Source organism: Giraffa tippelskirchi, chromosome 9, assembly GCF_054371585.1.
Source record: "Giraffa tippelskirchi isolate mGirTip1 chromosome 9, T2T-mGirTip1v1.2.pri, whole genome shotgun sequence".
NCBI classification, from domain to species: Eukaryota; Metazoa; Chordata; class Mammalia; order Artiodactyla; family Giraffidae; genus Giraffa; species Giraffa tippelskirchi.
Genome location: NC_137283.1, coordinates 131,080,164 through 131,103,016, shown reverse-complemented (window position 1 = coordinate 131,103,016; position 22,853 = coordinate 131,080,164). Strand labels below are relative to the sequence as shown.

The 22,853-nt window shown below is 36.3% G+C and overlaps 1 protein-coding gene and 1 non-coding gene across 12 annotated transcripts in view; one reads left to right on the top strand and one right to left on the bottom strand.

Annotated features, from left to right (window-relative positions):
* The window catches only part of PTPRK (protein tyrosine phosphatase receptor type K), a 598,235-nt gene that overhangs the window by 258,149 nt on the left and 317,233 nt on the right, over window positions 1-22,853 (top strand). The window lies entirely within an intron of this gene.
* Window positions 18,344-18,451, bottom strand: LOC145522091 (U6 spliceosomal RNA). The gene has a single exon (XR_014065908.1). It is a non-coding gene; the product is annotated as a U6 spliceosomal RNA (small nuclear RNA).

Here is a 22,853-nt window from a genome sequence, read left to right as displayed (position 1 = left end):
GTAGGTTCCAGACCTCTAGGGATGGATCTGCAGTCTTGCCCCCAGTCCTGCAAACCCAGAAGAACATTGGCCAGAGGAGACTGATTTAAGAAATGCAGATGTGGGTGATTTTTTTTAAACCTTGATATTTTCATAAATCCATGATTTTTAAAATGTTACTCCTACTAATAAAGGTAAACAGCAAAAGCTTTTCTTTCTCTGTTTCTGCATCTGTTTCTCTGTTTCTGCCTCTGTTTCTCTATGTCTCTCTATGTCTCCTTGTCTGTATGTCTCTGACTCTCTCTCTGAGTCTCTTCTAGTAAGTCAGTAATTAACAGACACTTTACTGCCTCATCACTGCTTTTTCTAGTGTGCAGGTAACTATTATTTACAAGTATATTGGTTGTAAGATGCTTAGAGATGACTGGGGATGGAGTTTGAGAAGTGGTTAGTAATAAAAGCATTAGTGTTTACCATGAATTTTTTCCTCCACCCACTGAGTAAAATTTGGGAGGGAAATGTGTAGTAGAAATCATATATAACTATTCTTAAAATACAATAAATAACATTTTAGTAGTCACTTCGGGGATGCAGTTTTGCATTCCTTTTCATGCCTAACTATCTGAAATATTTCAGAAGAAACTTGATGAGAGTACTTCCTTCCATTGGCTTCAATTAAAGAAAGGGAAAAAAACCCAAATAGCTTTTTGGTTTACTGCTAAAGTATATATCTACTTGGCTTCCAACTGCATTCATCCCTATTGAAGTGGCTGTTACTATAACAGATTTACCTGATAAGCAATTCTGTAGTCTGCTAAGGAAAACCATTCTTTGGGGAGTGAGTCCGTTTACTTTGTGTTTTTAGTTAAAGGTGTCTAGTGCTGGAGTGCCTGTTGGCTTTCTATTTTTCAAACATCACAAATCAATTCTTTTTTTTAATTTTTCTTAATGTAGGGTATGATTTACATTATTTTTTTTTTTTGTCACTGTTAATTGGAATCAGGCTGTAACACATTCAAAGAACAGACTTAAGTACTAAGTGGTTTTTCCAGGCAGCTTTTATATATCTGTCCTCAGTAGAAATTTGGGAGAATTGTTCCTCCAAGGACTGGTGTGATTTCCAGATCTGAGTTCTGTTGTATTCAACATATAATGGCTCACAGTGGGAGCTACTTCTAGTCTAAATAAGTGCTTAGGCCATATCTCAGGGTGATTAATGACTTTGTGGGAAAGGTAAACACAGCGCTTTGTAGACTGAAGACCAGGACAAACCAGTCTGATTCCGTTCCCTTCCCTGGCCTCCTGGCCCAGGTCCCCTTCCTGGATTATTTTTGTTGCTGATTAGAAGTCTCCATGCTTTTTTTCTGTAGAGTATGTTGAGGTGTAACAGGAGCACTGACCTGAGAAATGAGGAGGTTTGTATCGGAACCAAGGATAGTACATTGTCTCGAATACATTTTGTCTTGTTAGATGTATCTCATTATCACAGCTTGTTGAGAAATTTTTCCCCCATATTTTTCTCAGCCAGTGTATTAGATACTGTCTGCGATCTTGTGTATGTTTGGTAAGTATTAGCCAGTGATGTTCTCTTTCAAGTGTTTGATAATAATAATAAATAGACTAAAGCTCAAGACTGAGCTCTGTGGCTTTGTGCAGGATGGCTTCTTTGTGCTTGATAACAATGCATTTGTCACGTCTTTTTCCAGTGTAGAGGCTAGACTAGTCAGAAAGTGACATCATTATGTTATTATCTATCCCTCATTTCTGCACATTGCCCATGAGAGTAGTATAGTAAATTTTACAAAAAATGCTCTAGTGAATTATGGACAAATTATGAACTGCATCATTTCCTTTATCTATTATTCTGGTACTTCTAGCTTTTCCTTGGAATTGCTCAGAAAATATTCATTTAAATATTAATAGAATTTCACTGAGGACTTGGAAGCATTGATTTGGAGGACTTTTTAACTCAATTTGTTAAGTTTGTAAAGTAATGGGACTGTGTTTGTCCTTGTGTTCGTGTATTACACTCATTTTTATTATTCTCAGTGTCAGCAAATAGCACGTGGGATCATTCAGCTGTTCATTCAACAAATAGTTTTAAGTACTAGAAAGGAAATCATATACTTCTCCAAATTTTCTCCATAACTTAAGGGTATAATTTGGATTAGGAGGCTGGAATTAATTTAAGATTGCTATTAATTTAAGCCTAAGCTATTGACTGAGGTCATTTCATAAATCATGGTAGAGTGTTATTCTAACCACACAGAAACTAATGTCTGTTCTTTCCTCAACCTTTGCTCCTTTGGCCAGGAGTCTGATATGAGCTAGCTGCCAAAGCTCAACATCAACTTTCCACCCTAGTTATTGATCTCATTTCAGAATCAGTCTCTGTATTACTATTGCTAGTCAGGGTCAGCAGGAATATTGTTTTGAGAGAGGAGGTCACACATTTCATTAGGGTAAAATATGATTGTTCTGACCTCTTCTCTTTGAATTGATTCGCAGTGTTTTGACAGAGCTCTTGCAAGCCTGTTCTCTAATAGAGGACAAAAGATAACCATTTTCTTAGATAGTTTTTCATCATTTTGTTATCTCAATCTGAAAGTGGCATGCATTGACAGCTGCTCCTACTGTTAATGCGTTATTTTCTTTTGTCAATGTACTGTGACTGACTTTTATCTGAAGGGCTCATACATGTTACCTTGGATTATACTTCACAGGTAGTAGTTCTTAAACTTAGCTCCAAGTTAAACTTCCTATGTTTCCTTTACTGAATTACTTTTTTCCCCCTTCATTCAATTGAAGCAGACAGCTGTTTTCACCTTAGTGAAACTTGTCTTTTAGGTTCACACTCTTGTGCCATGCTATAAGAAATAGACTTTCCAGACAGCAGATCATGCACTGTCTTTCAGTTAGAGAAGATTTAAAAAAAAACTTTTCTAAAGAAACTCTATTCCTGTGGTATTATTGCCCTCTGCAATGAGGGGGTACCCAAGTGGACATGGTCAGATCTTTTTAAGGCAATAGTCCTTAATTCTCATTAAAGTATATGGGCTCCTTATACATAATTTCTTAAAATTTAGAGTTTGTTGAAACATATGTATCTGCATTTAAATGGCATTGTTGAATAGTTTTATGCCATAGTCCTTTTCAGGAAGGGAACAGTCTTGAACTCCTTGGAGCCCATGATTTGGAGAAATAATATTTGAGGAAGGTTGCTTAAAAGATAACTGATCCTTTTTATCTCTAGGTTTCCCATATTATCTAAAATCTATCTCCAAATCAAACCAGATCTTCAGAGACAAGCACAAAGAACACATCAGTTTTTCTCCCAAAGAAATTGTTTTGTTGAATTAAATTACACTGGGAACTGCATGCTGCATTTATTGCTAGTAAGCTTAGAACCAATTTATGGCTCTCTAATATGAAGTATATAAATGTTTATGGTAAAAATATTTGAGCTTTATTTCTGGCTCTAACTGATGTCTTTATTTTCATTTTTCAGTTTCTTTCCCTCTGATTTTACACTTGTGGAATTTTCTTGTGGCTAATGTATCATTTCAGCTGCTTTTAGTCTTTTCTAGAAAAGAAAGGAGACAAATCTAAATAAATAAATATGAAACATCTATAAGTGGAAAAGAATAGTTATGTAAGAAATAAATTTGTTTTCTTTTTGAACTTCTCTTGAACTTCTATTCTGTGTTTAAATACAATATTTTTGCTGCATTAAATAAGATGTACTGGTAAATGCTGTTAGTAGACATAAGTAAATTTGTGTTTAAATTACTTACAGATATCATTAAACTTTACACATGTTGCCTTGAGCAGAATCTTATGCACTTGCGTATTCAATAATTTAGTACATTGGCATTTTTAATTAAGATGTAATATCTCATAATAACAAATTATGTTAATATTTAATTGATGCTAATTGAATATTTAATATAGTTTTAAAGGTTTACATGTATCATTACACTGCTTAAATTCTACAAAGTAGACATTGCTTATATATAATACCCCCATTTTGGAAGCTTGGTTGGTTTTGGTTTGTCCGAAAGAACAAAGAAAAATGTATTGTGGGCAAATAAAAATACAATACTTTAATCTGGAAAGAACCTGAAGCATTGCTTATAATATGTCAGATGTAGCAAGTTATCTTTTTAGCCCAATGAAAAATTAATACTTAAGGGCACCTTAGAAAGCATTTTGTCCAGCCAGCCTTCTCGTTTTATAGGTGAAAACAATTTGGGGCCTAAATTTGCCACATTTGTGATATTGTACAATGAATTAATGACAGTGGAATTTAAAGTCCTATCTTTCAATAATAAGTGCCCTTTGTATTGTGTCCCGTCTCCCATTTTTGTGGTTTGTTTTCATTCCAGAACATTCGAATATTAAATCCCCATGTAAAGTCTACTCATTGAGACATGCTTACCTCCTGCCATAGAGTTGAGTAATCTAATTCTTATTCCCTGTGATTACCATCAGAAATGTCAACTCTTGGTTTAGTATTTTTCTCTTTTCAGTCCCTCACTATTGTAACCATTCCTAAAATTAATGCACTGCCCTCACTTACCAATTTATTATTTCTTTTCTCTTTACAGACAAATAGACCCAGATGGGGGCTATAGGTACTTGAACCCTTCTTTACCCTTTTCAAGTAACATTATGGAACTTTCCTGTTGGTTATAAACAAAGACACAAAAATTCCACAGATAAATAAAAATATAGAGTAAACCATCTCAGGGCTACGAGCATTCTGCTTCACATTGAAGAAAGTAAACAGAAATATATAGAAATAATTCTTGCAGTGTTGCATGCAAAGTAAGAGCACAGGCTTCAGAACCATTTGAATTCATTTACTGAGCTCTATGAGATTAGTCCTGAATTTGATCTCTGGGTTGGGAAGATCCCCTGTGGGAGGGCATGGCAATCCTCTCTAGTATTCTTGCCTAGAGGATCCCCATGGACAGAGGAGCCAGGCAGGCTCGGTCTGTGAGGTCGCAGAGTCAGAGATGACTGAGTGACTAAGCACAGCCCAGCACGTGAAATTAGTCAACATTTGTGAAGCTTAGTATCTTAACCTCCAAAATAGATTTAATACCTGCATCTTAAGTGTGTTGTTAGAAAATAAAATGGAGCAGTGTCATGTACTGCACATGCTATTGAAACATAAAGTAGTGTACGTGGTAAGTGTTCACACTAGTGTCTGATGTATTGCAGTCACACAGGTTTACTTATTCTTCATTGGGGAAACAGGAGCATAACAGAGCTTATGGTGTAAATGAATTGATAGTATTCCAACGTGCTTTCAAATGTGATTCTATTGAATAATTTTAGTTATCAGACCTCAGCATCAACAAAAGGGCCAAGTTCACTCATACTGCTTTAGTTGGTTAGCTTAAACCAGAAATTTGCCTTTAACTTTTTCCATGATAATTGGAAATGTTACAGACAGGTATTCACTTTATCCAAGTGAAATCAGGCTATTTCACTTAATACTCTTCCATGAGCTGGCCTACAAATTTAATGGTGAGACAAGCTACTTGTGACTTTTAGAAGGTATTTCTCAATCATCTGTTTGGACCCAGAATAAAATGCTTTCAAGTCTATTTCTGTGGTGACCAGTGAAACAACCTGGGCTTTTTATTTGAGTATAAATGCCAGTGATTTCCTCTGCAGACATGTCTGCCAGTGGGACAGACATAATTTTACATTTATTTAAGGAAATTGTAAGCCCAGTAAGCAGTTCACTATGGCTGGATAGTAAATTTGAAAATGATCAAGAATTTTCAAGTTATGTTTTTAATAATTACTGGGGTGTCTTTATAGGGTCATAGTAATAATTTACTTAACCAAATATTTGATTATAGTTGTAGTTGTCTGATTTTTGTAAAGTGACAGTTTCTTTAGGAGATGAAAAATATTTCATTTATCAGAGACAAAGTTTAAGCAGGGAGAATATACCCTCTGGTGTCCTAGGAATGCACTTCTTTTAGGAAAATAAAACAATAACAATTTGGTGATGCAATTTAAAACATCTTATTCATTTGAGATTGTAGGTCATTATTATTTGAAATAGTATTATTATTATTATTAATAATAATAATAGTAGTAGTAGTATTCTGTTGGCCAGCATTTAAAAAATTGTAATTGTATTGTAAAGGTAGAATTTAAACATCAAGCAGAGTACATCATGTGAAATTTAAACATCATGGAAAGTACATTATGTGAAATGCTGGGATGGATGAAGTACAAGCTAGAATCAAGATTGGTGGGAGAAATATCAATAACCTCAGATATGCAGATGACACCACCCTATGGCAGTAAGCAAAGAGGAACTAAAGAGCTTCTTGATGAAAGTGAAAGAGGAGAGTGAAAAAGCTGGCTTAAAACTCAGCATTTAAAAGAAAGACTAAGATCATGGCATCCCGTCTCATCCCTTTATGGCAAATAGATGGGAAAACAGTGGAAAGTCACAGACTTTATTTTCTTGGGCTCCAAAATTACTACAGATGGTGACTGCAGCCATAAAATTAAAAGACGCTTGCTCCTTGGAAGAAAAGCTATGACCAACCTGGACAGCATATTAAAAAGCAGAGACATTACTTTGCCAACAAAAGTCCGTCTAGTCAAAACTATGGTTTTTCCAGTAGTCATGTGTGGATGTGAGAGTTAGACTGTAAAGAAAGCTGAATACCAAAGAATTGATGATTTTGAATTGTGGTGTTGGAGAAGACTCTTGACAGTCCCTTGGACTGCGAGGAGATCCAACCAGTCAATCCTAAAGGAAATCAGTCATGAATATTCATTGGAAGGACTGATGCTGATGCTGAAACTCCAATACTTTGACCACCTGATGCGAAGAACTGACTGGAAAAGACCCTGATGCTGAGAAAGATTGAAGGCGGGAGGAGAAGGGGATGACAGAGGATGAGATGGTTGGATGGCATCACCGACTCAATGGACATGAGTTTGAATAAGCTCTGGGAGTTGGTCATGGACTGGGAAGCCTGGCATGCTGCAGTCCATGGGTTTGCAAACAGTTGGACATGACTGAGCAACTGAAATGAGAAGTTAAACATTTGCCATTTACAAAATAGGAGCATGATTTTTAGTGGTTTATGTTGTTTTCACTCTTACTGTAATATATTCGATAAACTATGTTCACTAATAATTGAAAAAGGAACTGTGGCTTATCTATATGTGTATATATTTGGGAAAGAGATGGAATATAAGTTTATAATAATAGTTTTAAATTTTATTCACTGCATTATTATTATTCATTTTGATGGTGAGAAGAAAGCTTGTAAAGTTCATACTATTATGGGACTCTTGAGACATTACAGTAGTAAACTGCTTCTTTTGCATTGATTAATATTTCATGTATCCTTTCTAGAATTCTTCTTAACTGGGTAGTCCATGAGTGTATTCAAGGGAGATGATTCTAGATAGTCTTGTATCCAAAATACATGACTGTTTCTCCATTTCACACAGACATCCTTTGGTCTAGAGTTCAATATTAAAAGTGATTACAGCTGAAGACATTGCATGTTAGATTGTAAATTTGAAGGAGTTATGAAGACTTAGGTTTAAAATCTGGGTTCTGTGTATAAATAAGTTGTCCAATTTTGATCTTATGCTGCTTCTAAGCTTAATTTTACATACTTCATTAAGGTAGAGAATCTATGATTTTGAAACAGTGGGATTTGGGACTTTACAAAGTTTAAATACTACTGCTTTCTGAAATACTTGATATATTCTTTAATGTCGTACTAAAAACCCATTGTTTATTATTTTTAACTTATATTTTCATGATTAATCCATGTTTGGTTAAATCCCTTATAATCAACATATGCAAAACTTTATGATTTAGAGTTCTTGTTTTAGAAGACTGAATTGTTAATATAGTTAAGGGTGCTGTTAATATTCCGATACTTATTTTCCTAATAAACCTCCAATTAAACCTCTCAGTTTGATATTAATTTTAAGTGCATTTGTTCCATCTTTACCAAGTAGAATGAATAAACTTGTGAAGTTTGCTAAAAGCACACAATGTTGGCCATAGATAATGTAATAGTAGTCTTGGAAGAGAACCAGAGATATTATAATCACAGTTCACCGACTTTGAGTAATGATTTCTTCACAGTTGAGAACACGGTGTGCTAGTGTTTTTTGAATCCTTTAGACTTTGATCGAGGAGGGGGCCTTAAGAGCTTAAGCCAAGGTGCCAATAGAGATTTGCACCTGATCAGACCTTGCTTTCTTTCTTTTTTTGTTTTGAGTAGATAATAGGTGCTTCTGCCAGAAAACCAGATCAAAGCCTAGCAGGGGAGATTACTACATTAGTTTTATCAGCCACCTTTCAGCTACAGCTCTTATAAAGCTGATAACAGGGTGGGGGTGAATGAAATCATCTGTTTTCAACCTCCCTGTGGTGCATTCATCATGATTTGTTAAAGTACCAGGGAGGACCATGTCTACAGTGAGGACACCTGGTCGGTCCCCTCTCCCCTGCTGTCAAAGTTTAAAGCACTTAACTAGTAACCACTGCTCTGACTCTAAGGCAATAGGGTACCATGTTTCATTTGTTTTTAACTTGGCAACTGCTGTGGCTTCTTTGGCAGCTGGTCCTCTGCCAGCCATCTCAGTTACCTTGGATTAACTTCAGATAAGATTTTTTTTTTTTTTTAAATTTGTCTTTCTCTCACTGTTATCAAGGCAAAAGGTTGCAGTTTCTATTCTCTCCCTCCATAGACTATAGCACTAAGGCAGCCTTGTGTGTGTTTGTTTTCTTTATAATCTCCTTCACGGCTGTCCTTGATGTTAAGGACCTGAATGAAGGATGTCTTACTTGCCACAAGTTGACAACTGAAGTCAAAATCTTGGCTTAAAAAAAAAAAAAACAACTAAAAAGCAAAGCTGAAGCTCCAATACTTTGGCCACCTGATGCAAAGAGCCAGCTCATTGGAAAAGATCCTGATGCTGGGAAAGATTGAGAGCAGGAGGAGAAGAGGGTGACAGAAAATGAAATGGTTGGATAGCATCACTGACTCAATGGACATAACTCTGGGAGATAATGAAAGACAGGGAAGGCTGGTGTGCTGCTGTCCATGGGGTCGCAAAGAGTTGGACATGATTTAGCGACTGAACAACAACAAGAAACAAAGCAAGAGTTGGCTTCTTGATGCCTGACTGGTTCAGTGATTCATGTATGACAAGATTTGTCTTGTATGACAAAGCCATTTGTATGACAGTGGCTACATTTAAACAGAATGCTTCCTGAGATGGTTTTACTTCTATTTTTTTGAGTGCAGAGATAAATTAAAAATTTCCTTAGTAGCATTTTAAATAAATGTGTACTGTCTAAATACTCTTCAACTACTCTTCAAAAGCACATTCTAAAAGTTAAGGCTCCTGGGTGCTCATATTGTACATTCCATAGAGACATGTATATATATGATGGTTCGAGTTTTCTGGCATCTGTACCATATGTGGAAAATGCTCAGAACTGAACATGTCAGAACTGCCTCTCTGATGTGAAATGCATTTAGTTTGTAGCACGCTGGCTCTTCTATTAGTGTTTACTAATTACTTATGCTCATTGCATATAGTTTTGTAAAGTTGGGGAATGAATGTTAAGTATATTGATCTTGGAGCCAGTTGAACTCAAAGTTCTAATACTGAAATCTTTTGAATGCAGTTTAACCTATATGTGTCTCTTTCTTCTGAGAAAAATATGATGTGGCAATTTAGACATTTTCTAAGGTTTCCTCAGTACGGAAATTTTAGATGACTTGGAATATAATTTTACTACTTAAAGTGATTATGCTGTGTGCTGTGCTTAGTCACTCAGTCATGTCCGACTCTTTGCGACCCCTTGGACTGTAGCCTGCCAGACTTCTCTGTCCATGGGGATTCTCCAGGCAAGAATACTGGAGTGGGTTGCCATGCCCTCTTCCAGGGGATCTTCCCAGCCCAGGGATCGAACCTAGGTCTCCTGCATTGCCGGTGTATTCTTTACTGTCTGAGCCACCAGGGAAGCCCGATAATACTGAAGTGGGTAGCCTATCCCTTCTCCAGGGGAACTTCCTAACCCAGGAATCTAACCGGGGTCTCCTGCATTGCAGGCAGATTCTTTACCAGCTGAGCTACCTGGGAAGCCATAAAATGATTATATTTGTACATTAATAAGTTTGCATTTTTTGTTTTTTTTTCATAATGTATGATTGACATCATCATGATTTGTTGGTGTCAGAAACTGTACCCAATTTACAGCATCATTCCTATGGGAAAGCCTAATGCTCTTTACAGCTATCTGTAAGATGTGGTTTCTGGGAAACCCATCATGGGCCAAAAGTATAGGCTGCCTGCTATGGGTTAAAGATAATTGACTAGAAAGTAGATTCAGCGGAAGGGAAAGTTAATTCATTTAAAGACTTTTCTTGTTGCCACCGAGAATGCTAAATTGATTTTGCCTTTGCATAGAAAAACTGCAGCACATTCATTATACAGGAGTTACTTTTGGAGAATATATTGCCTTCTAGTTACTACATCAATGATTTTAAGACACTTAAAAAAACAACGATCCCAAATTTAACATCTGCCAGTTCTTATACATAGGACTTATGCAGGTGGTAAAAGAAATGCGTGTAAATAAAGAAAGATTTTGCATAAGTGTAGCTGGCTACTTTATACTTTCAGTTATCAATAGTTTAGGTCTTAACTGTTTATATTTACTCTTTATATTCCAACTGTGTCCAATTGTTGTGTTTCTATCAGTACCACATCATTCTCATAATCTCTCTAGTTGGAAATGTTGCAGTTGAAACTGACTCAACTTTATCATAACCCATACTACTCTTCATTTTTTCATGATAGAATCAGTTTTTGAATTGCATTGTCTTTGTCATGTTTCATGTCCTGGTTACATTCTTTATTCCCACCATTACCTAGATTTCTATATGTCATTCTCTTGATTAACTGCCCTATCCGGCATCAGTATCCACATTAGGGCATCCCGCAAACTGGCTTTGAAGCATCAAAACTCTGCCGGTTTTTCTGGTCCCTCTAATCATACCCTTTAATGCTTTCATATTAGTTGAAATGTCACCTTCTTTTGAGCCATTCCAGCCTCACCTGACATTTAGTCTCTCCTCTGTGTTTCAACAGATCTATGTAGCTACATCTACATACCCCATATAATGTCGTTTTGTACCTTCCTTTATTTCACCCTGTCTCTGGCTTCTTGATTGTTGAGTGAATGAGTGATAGTGGCTCAGTAGTATCTGATTCTTTGCGACCCCATGGACTGTAGCCCGCCAGGCTCCTTTGTCCATGGAATTCTCCAGGCAAGAATACTTGAGTGGGTTTTCATTTCCTTGATTGCTGGGATTGTCTTTATTTTAGGTTTGTAGTCAAATGTCCTGCTGTATTGCCTGACGTTAGAGATAGGTACTTTTCAAATTTATTTTTTCTGCTTCTGAGCACAGGATTCATGTATTCTACTGTAACCTGTCTTCCCCATATTGTCTTGCTCATTGCTAGGCACAGAATTAGTTGCTAAAATTAGGAATTGCTGCTTGAACCCTTATCTCAATTTAAGTACTTACATATTTTTTATTTATGCTATCTAATGATTTTCATTTCACAGATATTTGCCTATTCAGAACATTCTTAGTTTTAGTACTTAAAATATCACATAATACTTTTTATACATGTAATTTAGAAATTTAGTTTTCATGTATTTTCAGTGACAGGTTTACAGCATTTACTTGTAGCTGTTGGCTTACAATTAGTCAATTTCATTCTTATTCTAATAATGAAGAAATTAGTGAATTTAATGAATGGACTAGTTACAAATTTTTGCAGGACAGCAAGATTCCAATTTTCTTTTTTTTTGTAATAAAATTGACAAACTCTGGGATTTTAGAGTTGAATGTTAGAGGCTATTTTATTAAACTGCCTTTTGTTTTATCAAAGGGAATAAATCCCTGCCCTCTGGGACTTTTCTGGAACTAATTAACCCTGAGCTTGTGAGCGTAAGACACTTTTACTATGTTGTATTCCTGTCTGGTTCTAACTTGACAATGAAGTTACTGATTGATGTGTTCTCTTTTTTTCTGTCTGTAACATCAGAGAGATAACTTGTACATATGATTTTCATGAGTGTAGAAGTACAAAATTGACTGAAGAAGATCAAAGATGAACAGTCACAAGTCATCTTCAGTGACTTCATATTTATATTTTATTGGTGGAAAGAAAAGGAAAATACTAATGACTATTTCCCTCGGTCTTGTTAACATACAGTTATCTCTTTCCTATCAAGGTAAGGAAAGAAATCTGAAAAGTATCTCTGAAGGCAGTACATTAAATCTTTTACTTTTGTTTGTTGAGTCATTAATAAACATTGGAATTATATTATTTTGTCTTTAGAAAATACATAGGTAGCAAAAAATGAAATAGTAAGAATGGATTCAATATATTGAAAATATTTTGCTTTAGATGACATTTATATTTAAAGAGGACTTAGGACTCCAGATAAAGGACTGATTTAGGGGTAGATGATCATATTATTGTACTACAGTAATTTAACTAGAGCCATTATGTTTTGGAGATTGTAAAACAAATGAATTGTTAAAAATAATTTTACTGTTCACTGGGGCACAGTGATTATTACAGAATAATGATAGTTTCTATCAGTAATGCAGTTGGCAAACACAAGTAAACCACTTTATTCTTTGCATGTCTTTGATGCTTTGCCTTTCTGTATATGGACCCTGATTCCCAGGAAGATGGAAATCAAGTATTTCTAATAGTTCTCTGTCTTATATAAACTTTAATTAATGATTCTCTCACTTTCTTTGTGTTTTATGTTTCCTCTCATGTAAGAAATATGTCTTTTTGTGTTCAATAATGGAAGACCCTTGAAATTTAGTGACAAATGTGGGTTAATTTAAGTCATCATCATCAATTTAACAGACACCTCTAGCAATACATTTTTCATTTTTAAAAAATTATAGCATGAAACAAAACATGTTTCTCTGAGGAATAGCAATGACTATTAGATAATCACACACCTCTGGGCGTAAGACTGGAAAGGTACAAACAAATGTATCCATTCCTTTGACACAGTGATTATTTCATAGCAACTGAGTACTTCATTCCAGTCTTCCCTGCTGCTACTATCTTGTTTTTCCTGTTACTCTATTAGACTGAAAGAGGAATAATAGAAATTTTCTAAGGTGCTAAATCATGATGCTGATAGTTTTACGATGGCTCAGTGTATATTTCAGCTGAACTGTACATTTCCTTATAATCACGAGGAAATCAGAATGGTCCATTAACCCAAGTAGTTATTAGTAGAGAAAATATACCTTTTTAAGCTCTTTTATTTATGCCTTTTCTAGTTAGACTTACCAGATCTATTTTCATAAATCTCAAATTTTAACTTATATACCGTTGGTATTGACAGCTTTGATGTGGACTCTTGTGTGTGTATATTTGCACAATCCTTAGGATATTTAAGCTAGAAACGAATATTTTACTTAATGTTTCAGAGTCTGTACATAGACATGGTTCCAAGACCACAGACAAGGAAGTTTTATATGTTTTTATGTTTTTTTAAAGTTTTATATGTTGTTGCTACTAACTGTGGAGTCTTGTGGGTTGTTTGGTCAACTGCTTAGTACAAACTTTTCAGGGGAAGGTGTTTTGTGACTTGTTGGTAGTAGCTATATGTTGAAGGAAGAGTTATACAGTTTTAATGAGCATGGACTTTGGGATTAAATCCAGTTAGGGTAAAATCCCAGCTGAATCACTTGCTTTCTCTTTCCTTATGCAACTTATTTATTGTGTCTAGACCTCAAATTTGTTCAAAAGTGCCTAAGGTACTGTCTGGCAAATAAGTGTTCAGTGAATAGTAGTTCTTTGTTTTCTGTCTTGTGTTTGCCATCATGTTCGTAACTTTGGTTGGACTATGTGTTTGGATGGTTAGGTGGGTCTGATGTAGTGGTTAACAGCTTTGTATAGAGACAAAAATAAAGACACCCAGGCATTGTTCTATCCCTGGGGATAACATGAGTTGATCAAGAGATTCTTGAAATCCTGAAAGGTCACTGTAACTGTTTCTTGTCAACATATTGGAGGTCTTTCCTGAGAGCTATAGGAAGCCTCACTGAAGCCATGACCTTTCTTAACTGGACTCTAATCAGAAGTAAAGAATGTAATGAATGCCTATTCCATGTTAGAATAGTTCACATGTTATCATTCCATCCCCTTCAAATCAGCTCTGTGTTTGAGAGAATGAAGAAGGCATATGAGAGGTTCATGAATTCTCACATAGTAAATCATGACCCAGGACCCCAGCTTAGGTGGGTCAAGGCTGAATTATAAACCTAATCATGGCTTTCTTGGGTTTGTGTATTTTACATATATGTGCCCACATGTTTTTATTTTCTGTTTTTATTATGGATGTGAAAAACAAATATAAGTAAAGGAGAGATCTTTCCTCCTTTGAAAGGCATAAGTTTTAAATAATACAGGAATTAATAGGTTTTGGTGCAATAATCCATTATAAAAGAATAAGGGAGAGAGAGAACATAAAATAATTCATATTTTATTGACTGACCTAAGTAACTTCCATTCTTATAAATTGGTTTAAGAAATGCATCACAGTTTTGCCTGTTCAAAGATGCATTTATGGCATGTAGATGAATCAGAGACTTTCTTCCTTTTACCATTTACTTTGTAAAGACTCATCACTGATATTGATTTGTTATTTTCTGAGTATGCATTAATCTGTGGATATTTTGTTTCGGCTTGTTCCTGAAAACCTATATATCAAAAGTGTCATTTAATTAGCTGTACTTTTATAATATTAATAACATAATAGCCAATCTTATAATAAATTATAAAATATTTCATTGTGATATTTTATAATCTCTAGAACAGAGTTAGATCTAATTTTCAGGTGAACTGCTTAGCAATTCTGCCCCAGTCCCCAATTATAGTCTTCTGTATACCTTCCTATGCTACTTTAATTTCATGTTTTCACTTAAATCCACAGGCAAGCCCTGTTGGTTAAACAAACTTGGAAATGCTTGGAAACATCGTCTGAAGGAAGCATATAAAAGCTTCTGTGTTGAGACCTGGTTTAGTACAAGATTATTTTCTTTCTTGCTCTCTGTATGCCTTGCCTGAGTTCTTCCCTTTAGTATCATTTTGTTCTTAGTTGTGTAATCACTACCCTGGTCTTCCAGACATGTTGCCTTCCCTCCTGGTGAAACAGAATCATAATTCTAAAGAGATGTTACAGATATTATGGTTCAATGATTTAATTTTATAGAAGAAAATATTATGACCCAGAGAGAGTGACCCAATATCACCTGTCAGTGGCATAATCAGGATTAGAACCTGGGTCTGATTTCTGAAACCAGTGTTCTTTAGCTCATATATAACTGTGTAACCTTTTGAGTGTATTCAAGTTTTGACTGTTAGGCGAGCACATTTTTTAATTTTTCTCAGCTTCAAGATATGACTGTTAATAACTGTGCTACCTACCTTGCAGCTGTTTTATGTGGAACAGATAAAAGAAAGTACATTGAGGTACTCTAACGTTATGGTTCTTAACAATGATGACTTGCAAATTTAGTGCACTTTATAGCCCTTCAAGTTTGCTGTTAATCTGTGGTAGAGAAAAGATGCCCATATGGAAGTATCAGGACAGCATATATCACCATTTATGTGGCATCATTGTTTAAAATAGCAGGTTGTTTTTCTATAAAGGAAAGGTTATTTTTTTAATCTTGGTTTTTCTTTTTAATTAAATTTATTTATTTTAATGGAGGCTAATTACTTTACAATATTGTGGTGGTTTTTGCCATACATCGACATGAATCGATGCCATGGGTTCACATATGTCTCCCCATCCTGAAACCCCCCAGTCACATCACACTGGGTGTTGTTTTTGCTTGGGCTCCATCTTTTCATTCTTTCTGGAGTTATTTCTCCACTGATCTCCAGTAGCATACTGGGCACCTACTGACCTGGGGAGTTCATCTTTCAGTGTCCTATCTTTTTGCCTTTTCATACTGTTCATGGTATTCTCAATGCAAGAATACTGAAGTGGTTTGCCATTCACTTCTACAGCAGACGACATTTTTCAGAACTCTCCACCATGACCCGTCCGTCTTGGGAGGCCCTACATGGCATGGCTCATAGTTTCACTGAGTTAGACAAGGCTGTGGGCCATGTGATCAGACTGGTTAGTTTTCTGTGATTGTGGTTTTCAGTCTGTCTGCCTCTGTTGGAGAAAGACAAGAAGCTTATGGAAGCTTCCTGATGGGAGAGACTGACTGAGGGGGAAACTGGGTCTTATTCTGATGGGTGGAGCTGTGATCAATAAATCTTTAATCCAATTTTCTGTTGACTGGTGGAGCTGTGTTCCCTCCATTCCCATCCTGGAATGCAAAGTGAAGTTGCCCTTAGGAAGCATCACTACCAACTAAGCTAGTGGAGGTGATGGAATTCCAGTTGAGCTATTTCAAATCCTAAAAGATGATGCTGTGAAAGTGCTGCACTCAATGTGCCAGCAAATTTGGAAAACTCAGCAGTGGCCACAGGACTGGAAAACATCAGTTTTCATTCCAATCCCAAAGAAAGGCAATGGCAAAGAATGCTCAAACTACCACACAATTGCACTCATCTCACTCACTAGTAATGTAATGCTCAAAATTCCCCAAGCCAGGCTTCAACAGTACGTGAACCATGAACTTCCAGATGTTCAAGCTGTTTTAGAAAAGGCAAGGGAACCAGAGATCAAATTGCCAACATCTATTGGATCATCAAAAAAGCAAGAGAGTTCCAGAAAAACATCTACTTCTGTTTTATTTACTACACCAAAGCCTTTGACTGTGTGGATCACCATAAACTGTGGAAAATTCTGAAAGAGATGGGAATACCAGAGCACCTGACCTGCCTCTTAAGAAATCTGTATGCAGGTCAAGAAGCAACAGTTAGAACTGGACATGGAATAACAGACTGGTTCCAAATCGGGAAAGGAGTACGTCACGGCTGTATATTGTCACCCTACTTATTTAACTTATATGCAGAGTACATCCTGAGAGACACTGGGCTGGAAGAAACACAAGCTGGAATCAAGATTGCTGGGAGAAATATCAATAACCTCAGATATGTAGATGACACCACCCTTATGGCAGAAAGCTAAGAAGAACTAAAGAACCTCTTGATGAAAGTGAAAGAGGAGAATGAAAAACTTGGCTTAAAGCCCAACATTCAGAAAACTAAGATCATGGCATCTAGTCCCATCACTTCATGGGAAATAGATGGGGAAACAGTGGAAACAGTGTCAGACTTTATTTTTGGGGGCTCCAAAATCACTGTAGATGGTGACTGCAGCCATGAAATTAAAAGACACTTGCTCCTTGGAAGAAAAGTTATGACCAACCTAAACAGTATATTAAAAAGCAGAGACATTACTTTACCAACAAAGGTCCGTCTAGTCAAGGCTATGGTTTTTCCAGTAGTCATGTATGGATGTGAGAGTTGGACTATAAAGAAAGCTGATGCCGAAGAATTGATGCTTTTGAACTGTGGTGTTGGAAAAGACTCTTGAGAGTCCCTTGGACTGCAAGGAGATCCAGCCTGTCCATTCTAAAGGAAATCAGTCCTGAATATTCATTGGAAGATCTGATGTTGAACCTGAAACTCCAATACTTTGGCCACCTGATGCAAAGAACCGACTCACTGGAAAAGACCCTGATGCTGGGAAAGATTGAAGGCGGGAGGAGAAGGGAACGACAGAGCATGAGATGGTTGGATGGTATCACCGACTCAATGGACATGAGTCTGTGTAAACTCCGGGAGTTGGTGATGGACAGGGAGGCCTGGCGTGCTGCAGTCCGTGGCGTCGCAAAAAGTCGGACATGACTGAGCGACTGAACGGAACTGAACTGGACATCCGTGTCCTAGCTGTTGTAAACAGTGCTGAAATGAACATTGAGGTACATGTGTCTCTTTCAATTTTGGTTTCCTCAATGTGTGGCCAGCAGTGGGATTGCTGAGTTGTATGGCAGTTCTATTTCCAGTTTTTTAAGGAATCTCCCCCTGTTCTCTATAGTGACTGCACTAGTTTGCATTCCCACCAACAGTATGAGGGTTCTCTTTTCTTTACACTGTCTCCAGTGTTTATTGTTGTAGACTTCTTTATGGCAGTCATACTGACTGATGTGAGATGGTACCTCATTGTGGTTTTGATTTGCATTTCTCTAATAGTGAGTGATGTTGAGCATTTTTCATGTGTTTGTTAGCCATCTCTATGTCTTCTTTGGAGAAATGTCTGAGAAATATGGAATGCTTCATGAATTTGCATGTCAGTCATCCTTGTGCAGGGGCCATGCTAGCTTCTGTATTTTTCCAGTTTTAGTTTATGTGCCGCCCAAGTGAGCACTAAATCTTGGTTTTCTTGTTAGCAGTGGATAACTAACTTGGTATTCCAAATAGTGGCACTTTAAGCATGTTTGAGTCCAGTTTGAAGAGAAGTTTCAGGAAACCACCAACTGTTATTTTCATTTACACTTTAACTCACTCTTCCCTGATTCTTAACAACATGTTGGACAGATTTCATAATTTGTGATCATTTTCAGTTATTAAAATCCCAATCAGTCCAATTTAAGCGTGCATGCTCTAATTTTGCCTCCCCTCCACTCATTCTCACCTAGCCTTGCAGTTGAGCTTTCACAGAAGAGAAGTCAGTATACAGTTAGCTGTTTCTTTTGTCTTCTTGCCAGTACATGGTTGGAAGTGGACACGAAGGAGGCAGAGGTCTTCTTCCATAGTTGGACCTATGTTAGATGTCAGGAGCAACCCCTGATTTTACTCTGAGTTTGTTTCTCTTATAGCTGTGCAAAAACTGCCTTGTACTGGCTCACAGAAGCTGATTGTTAAATGTTCAGAAATTTTGTGATCTTGCTGTTAAAGTAACCATTACTAATTGTGTTATTTAAGTGAATTATGTTAAAAAACAAAGTAATAAATAGTTAAAACTGATCACTTCCTAATTAACTTGCTGCATTTTATTGTCTATACTCTTGATGTTTATCTTTTTATGGTACAAAATACTATATATATGATAATATGCTACTGCATGTCTCTCCCCACTCTGCATTCAGTAACTTCGCATTTGTAGCTTGAGACTGGCCATGGTGGGAGTATTTTCACCACTGAAATAATACGTGTCACAAACCAGAATCTGTCATCTTTCCTGCTTTCCCAGTAAGTTGTGGAAAATTTACAAGCATACTACTGGGGTCACCAAATTATGGTTCTTTCTGGTCCCTTCTGTTACCACCACAGCGAGTGTCTCTCCACTAACAGTCCCCTCTTCATTCTTAGGTGATTTTTACCAAATTCTTCTGACAGCTTCTTCATAAAGCATTCCCCGCCGCCCCCGCCCCCCCCCCACTCCACCCAGGGAGCCCTTTGCCTTCTAACAGGTACTCCTGGTACTGATGAGTGATTCTTTTAGAACCTTCTTTCTATTTGGCTTTGGAAAAGTTCCCATGGAGTAAGCGCCCTTCTCTTCCCTCTCAGAGATAGGGGTGCCCATTACAGACAATAGCGCATTATTCTCCCTTGTGAGATCAGCTGGGGTTCAAGATAGTGGGCTGTATAAAGCTGGACCTATCACTGCTCAGCAAACCCTGAAGGAAGATAGGCTGTAATTGTTTATGAGTTATCTAGAATACCATGTACTTTAGAAAATTTTTTTCCTTTGGTTTAGGACAGTTACAACTTCATGCAAAACAAAGAAGTACAAGTATTGTAAAAAGACTAAATGAGCCAAAGTATTTTATATTTTTTCATTATTTCACAAAATAGACTTTTTATGCTGATGTTTCATATTGACATGCAAACTAATAAAAGTAAAACATGGATATTCCTACCAAAGGCCCTGCTCTTAAACTGATTGTCTAAAGCAACTGGCAATTTAGATGATTTGAGGTAAAGTATCTGTTTCTCTCTCTCTCTCTTCTTCTCTGGCACACCACCCTCATAGCTGATAAGTAGGGATAATTTTATGTTTTTAAAGGAAAACTCAAACACTATCATTTCTTTTCCTCGGGAAGTTGGTATTCTCTTTGTACATGGATATTTAATATTTCTCAAAGTATTCACTGCTATAAAAAAGGGTTCAAAAATTTAGGATTGTTAAGACACTGATATTGATGATCAACATCTGTATTTTAACTTAAGACTCAGACTCTAAATCTGATTCCCTTAAGATAAAATCCCCTTTAAAGGGAATATAGTTTATAATACATTTTCACTGCATGAACTTACTTGGTTTCAAAATTTTAATCTTGTGTTTGTCTCACATGAACCTAGGGGGAAAGCATGGAAACTGGACATAAAATTGGTGTATCAATGATTTTGCATTGTAGTGTTCCTTTCACCCTTGCTCCTTACTTTGTCATCATAAAATTGGGATAATATCTGAACCTGGAAAGTAATATTTGACTCTGATAGCAAACCACATAGTACAGCATGATCCAGATAAAGCACCTTGACTGGTTTTGTCATTTGTACACATGGAGAGGCTTTTCTCAGGCTAACTACTGGTGTGGGAGTCTAGGTTTAATCATGTTACTCTTGACTGTTAGTGCCATGAAATAATTAGTCCACCATGTAAGGGCCCAACTCAACACTTTCCTTAAGAGTAGAGCCTACATTCTTGATTCTTAGGAATTTGTATTGCTTTTATATGAAAATTTACTATGACAGTCCATTAGTATCTTTTTTACTTTTGATTTCACTATCATTAATATGCCTCCTAAATGCTATTCTCCAGATTTATTGAAATGCATATTTCAGAGCTCTGCTGTCCAATGAGATAGTGACTAGGTAGATGTAATTATTTAAATTTAATCCAAGCTAAATGGCGGCCTAAGTGCCCATTGATGGGTGAATGGATAAAGAAACTATGGTATAGATATACAATGAACTATTATTTGGCCATAAAAAAGAAAGATATCTTACTATTTTTGACAGCATGGGTGGACCTAAAGAATATTATGCTAACTGAAATAAGTCATAGATAGACACATGCCGTGTTCACTTACATATGGACTCTGAAAAGCAAAATAAATGAACAAATACAATCAAAGATAAATATAGTCATAGATACAGAGAACATAAAAGTAGCTGTCAGAAGGGGTTGGAGGGATAAGAGAAATAGGTGAGGAAGAGTAAGGGGTACAAACTTACGAAATAAATGAGTCATGTGGATGAAATATAGAGAGTAGGAAATATAGTTAATGAGAATGTAATATTTTTGTACAATGACAGATGGTAACTAGATTTACCTTGGTGATCATTTTGTAATGTATAGAAATATTGAATCACTTTGTTGTGCTTCGGGAACTAACATAGTGCTGTGGGTCAATTGTACTTAAAAAAATAAACATCTCATAGAAAAAGGGATCATATTTGTGATTACCAGAGGCGGGGGTGGGGTGGGGAAGGGAAATTGAATGAAGGTGGTCCAAAGGAACAAACTTCTAGTAACAAGATAAATAAGGACTAGAGATGCAATGTAAACTGTGATAAATGAGTTATCACTGTTGTATGTAATATATAAAAGCTATTAAGAGAGTAAATCCTAAGAGTTTTCATCACAAGGAAAAAATTTTTTCTTTATCTATAAGGAATGATGGATGTTCAGCAGACTTACTGTGGTAATCATTTCATGATTTATTTGAGTCATTATGCCTTACACCTTAAACTTATACAGTACTGTATATCACTTATATCTCAGTAAAACCTGTAGGTAAAAATTAAAACAAATACTTCTTTGTTTAAAAAAGAAAAATACATTTTCTCAGTCACACATTTCAAGTGCTAAATGCCCACATGTTGCTGGGCCACCATGTAGGATGAATAGATAAAAGTTTCCATGTGGAACAGAGCTCTGTCGGATGTATTGCTCTAGACTCTGAATCTCCCTTTATAGTACCCATCCTTTAATAGCTGTAGACATGTGGCTTGATTGTATTGTAAACATTTTGCTAATTCAAAAATCAAGATAAAATGTATCTTATAAAAAATCTATAATAATAAGCCTATGATAAAGGCAGGAGGAGAAGGGGGGTGACAGAGGATGAGATGGTTGGATGGCATCACTGGCTCAGTGAACGAGAATGTGAGCAAAGTCCAGGAGATCGGGAAGGAGATCGGGAAGGACAGGAAGCCTGGTATGCTGTAGTTCATGGGGTCACAAAGAGTCTGACATGACTTGGCAACTGAACAACAATAAAAAAGCATGGTGTTTTACCTATATAATGGAGTAAAATAATTTAAGGGCTAGCTTGTAAAATTGACTGTTACTGATTATTTGTAACATTACTTTTCTCCTTTAGAAGCATTATCATAAATTTCAAATCCATACAACCCATTGAAAAGTCTTTGTGAATATTGATTTCTCCTTTTATATCTTTGATCATATGAGCAACAGGATGTAAAACAGTGCTTCATCTAATATGTTGGAAGAGAAATTGAGGTTTTGTTTTCAATTTCTAATTTTAAGCATTGGGTTTGATATAGAGTGAAAAAGTGAAGATAATCACTTATATTTATGCAGGTGAAATAGAAAATCAGAGCTGGATCGAGTGACAGATCAAGTCAGGTAAAAAAGAAATTATGGCTAAACTGGCTCCGGATGAAAACTGATTAGATCCCTCAGCCTGTAACTAAAGAGAGAAGTGGAAAAGCTAAGAGAATGTAAATCAGTTTTGTAATTTCTTTGGTTAAGTTTTTTCTCTGATTTTAAAGAGGAACTACACGATTAAATGTTA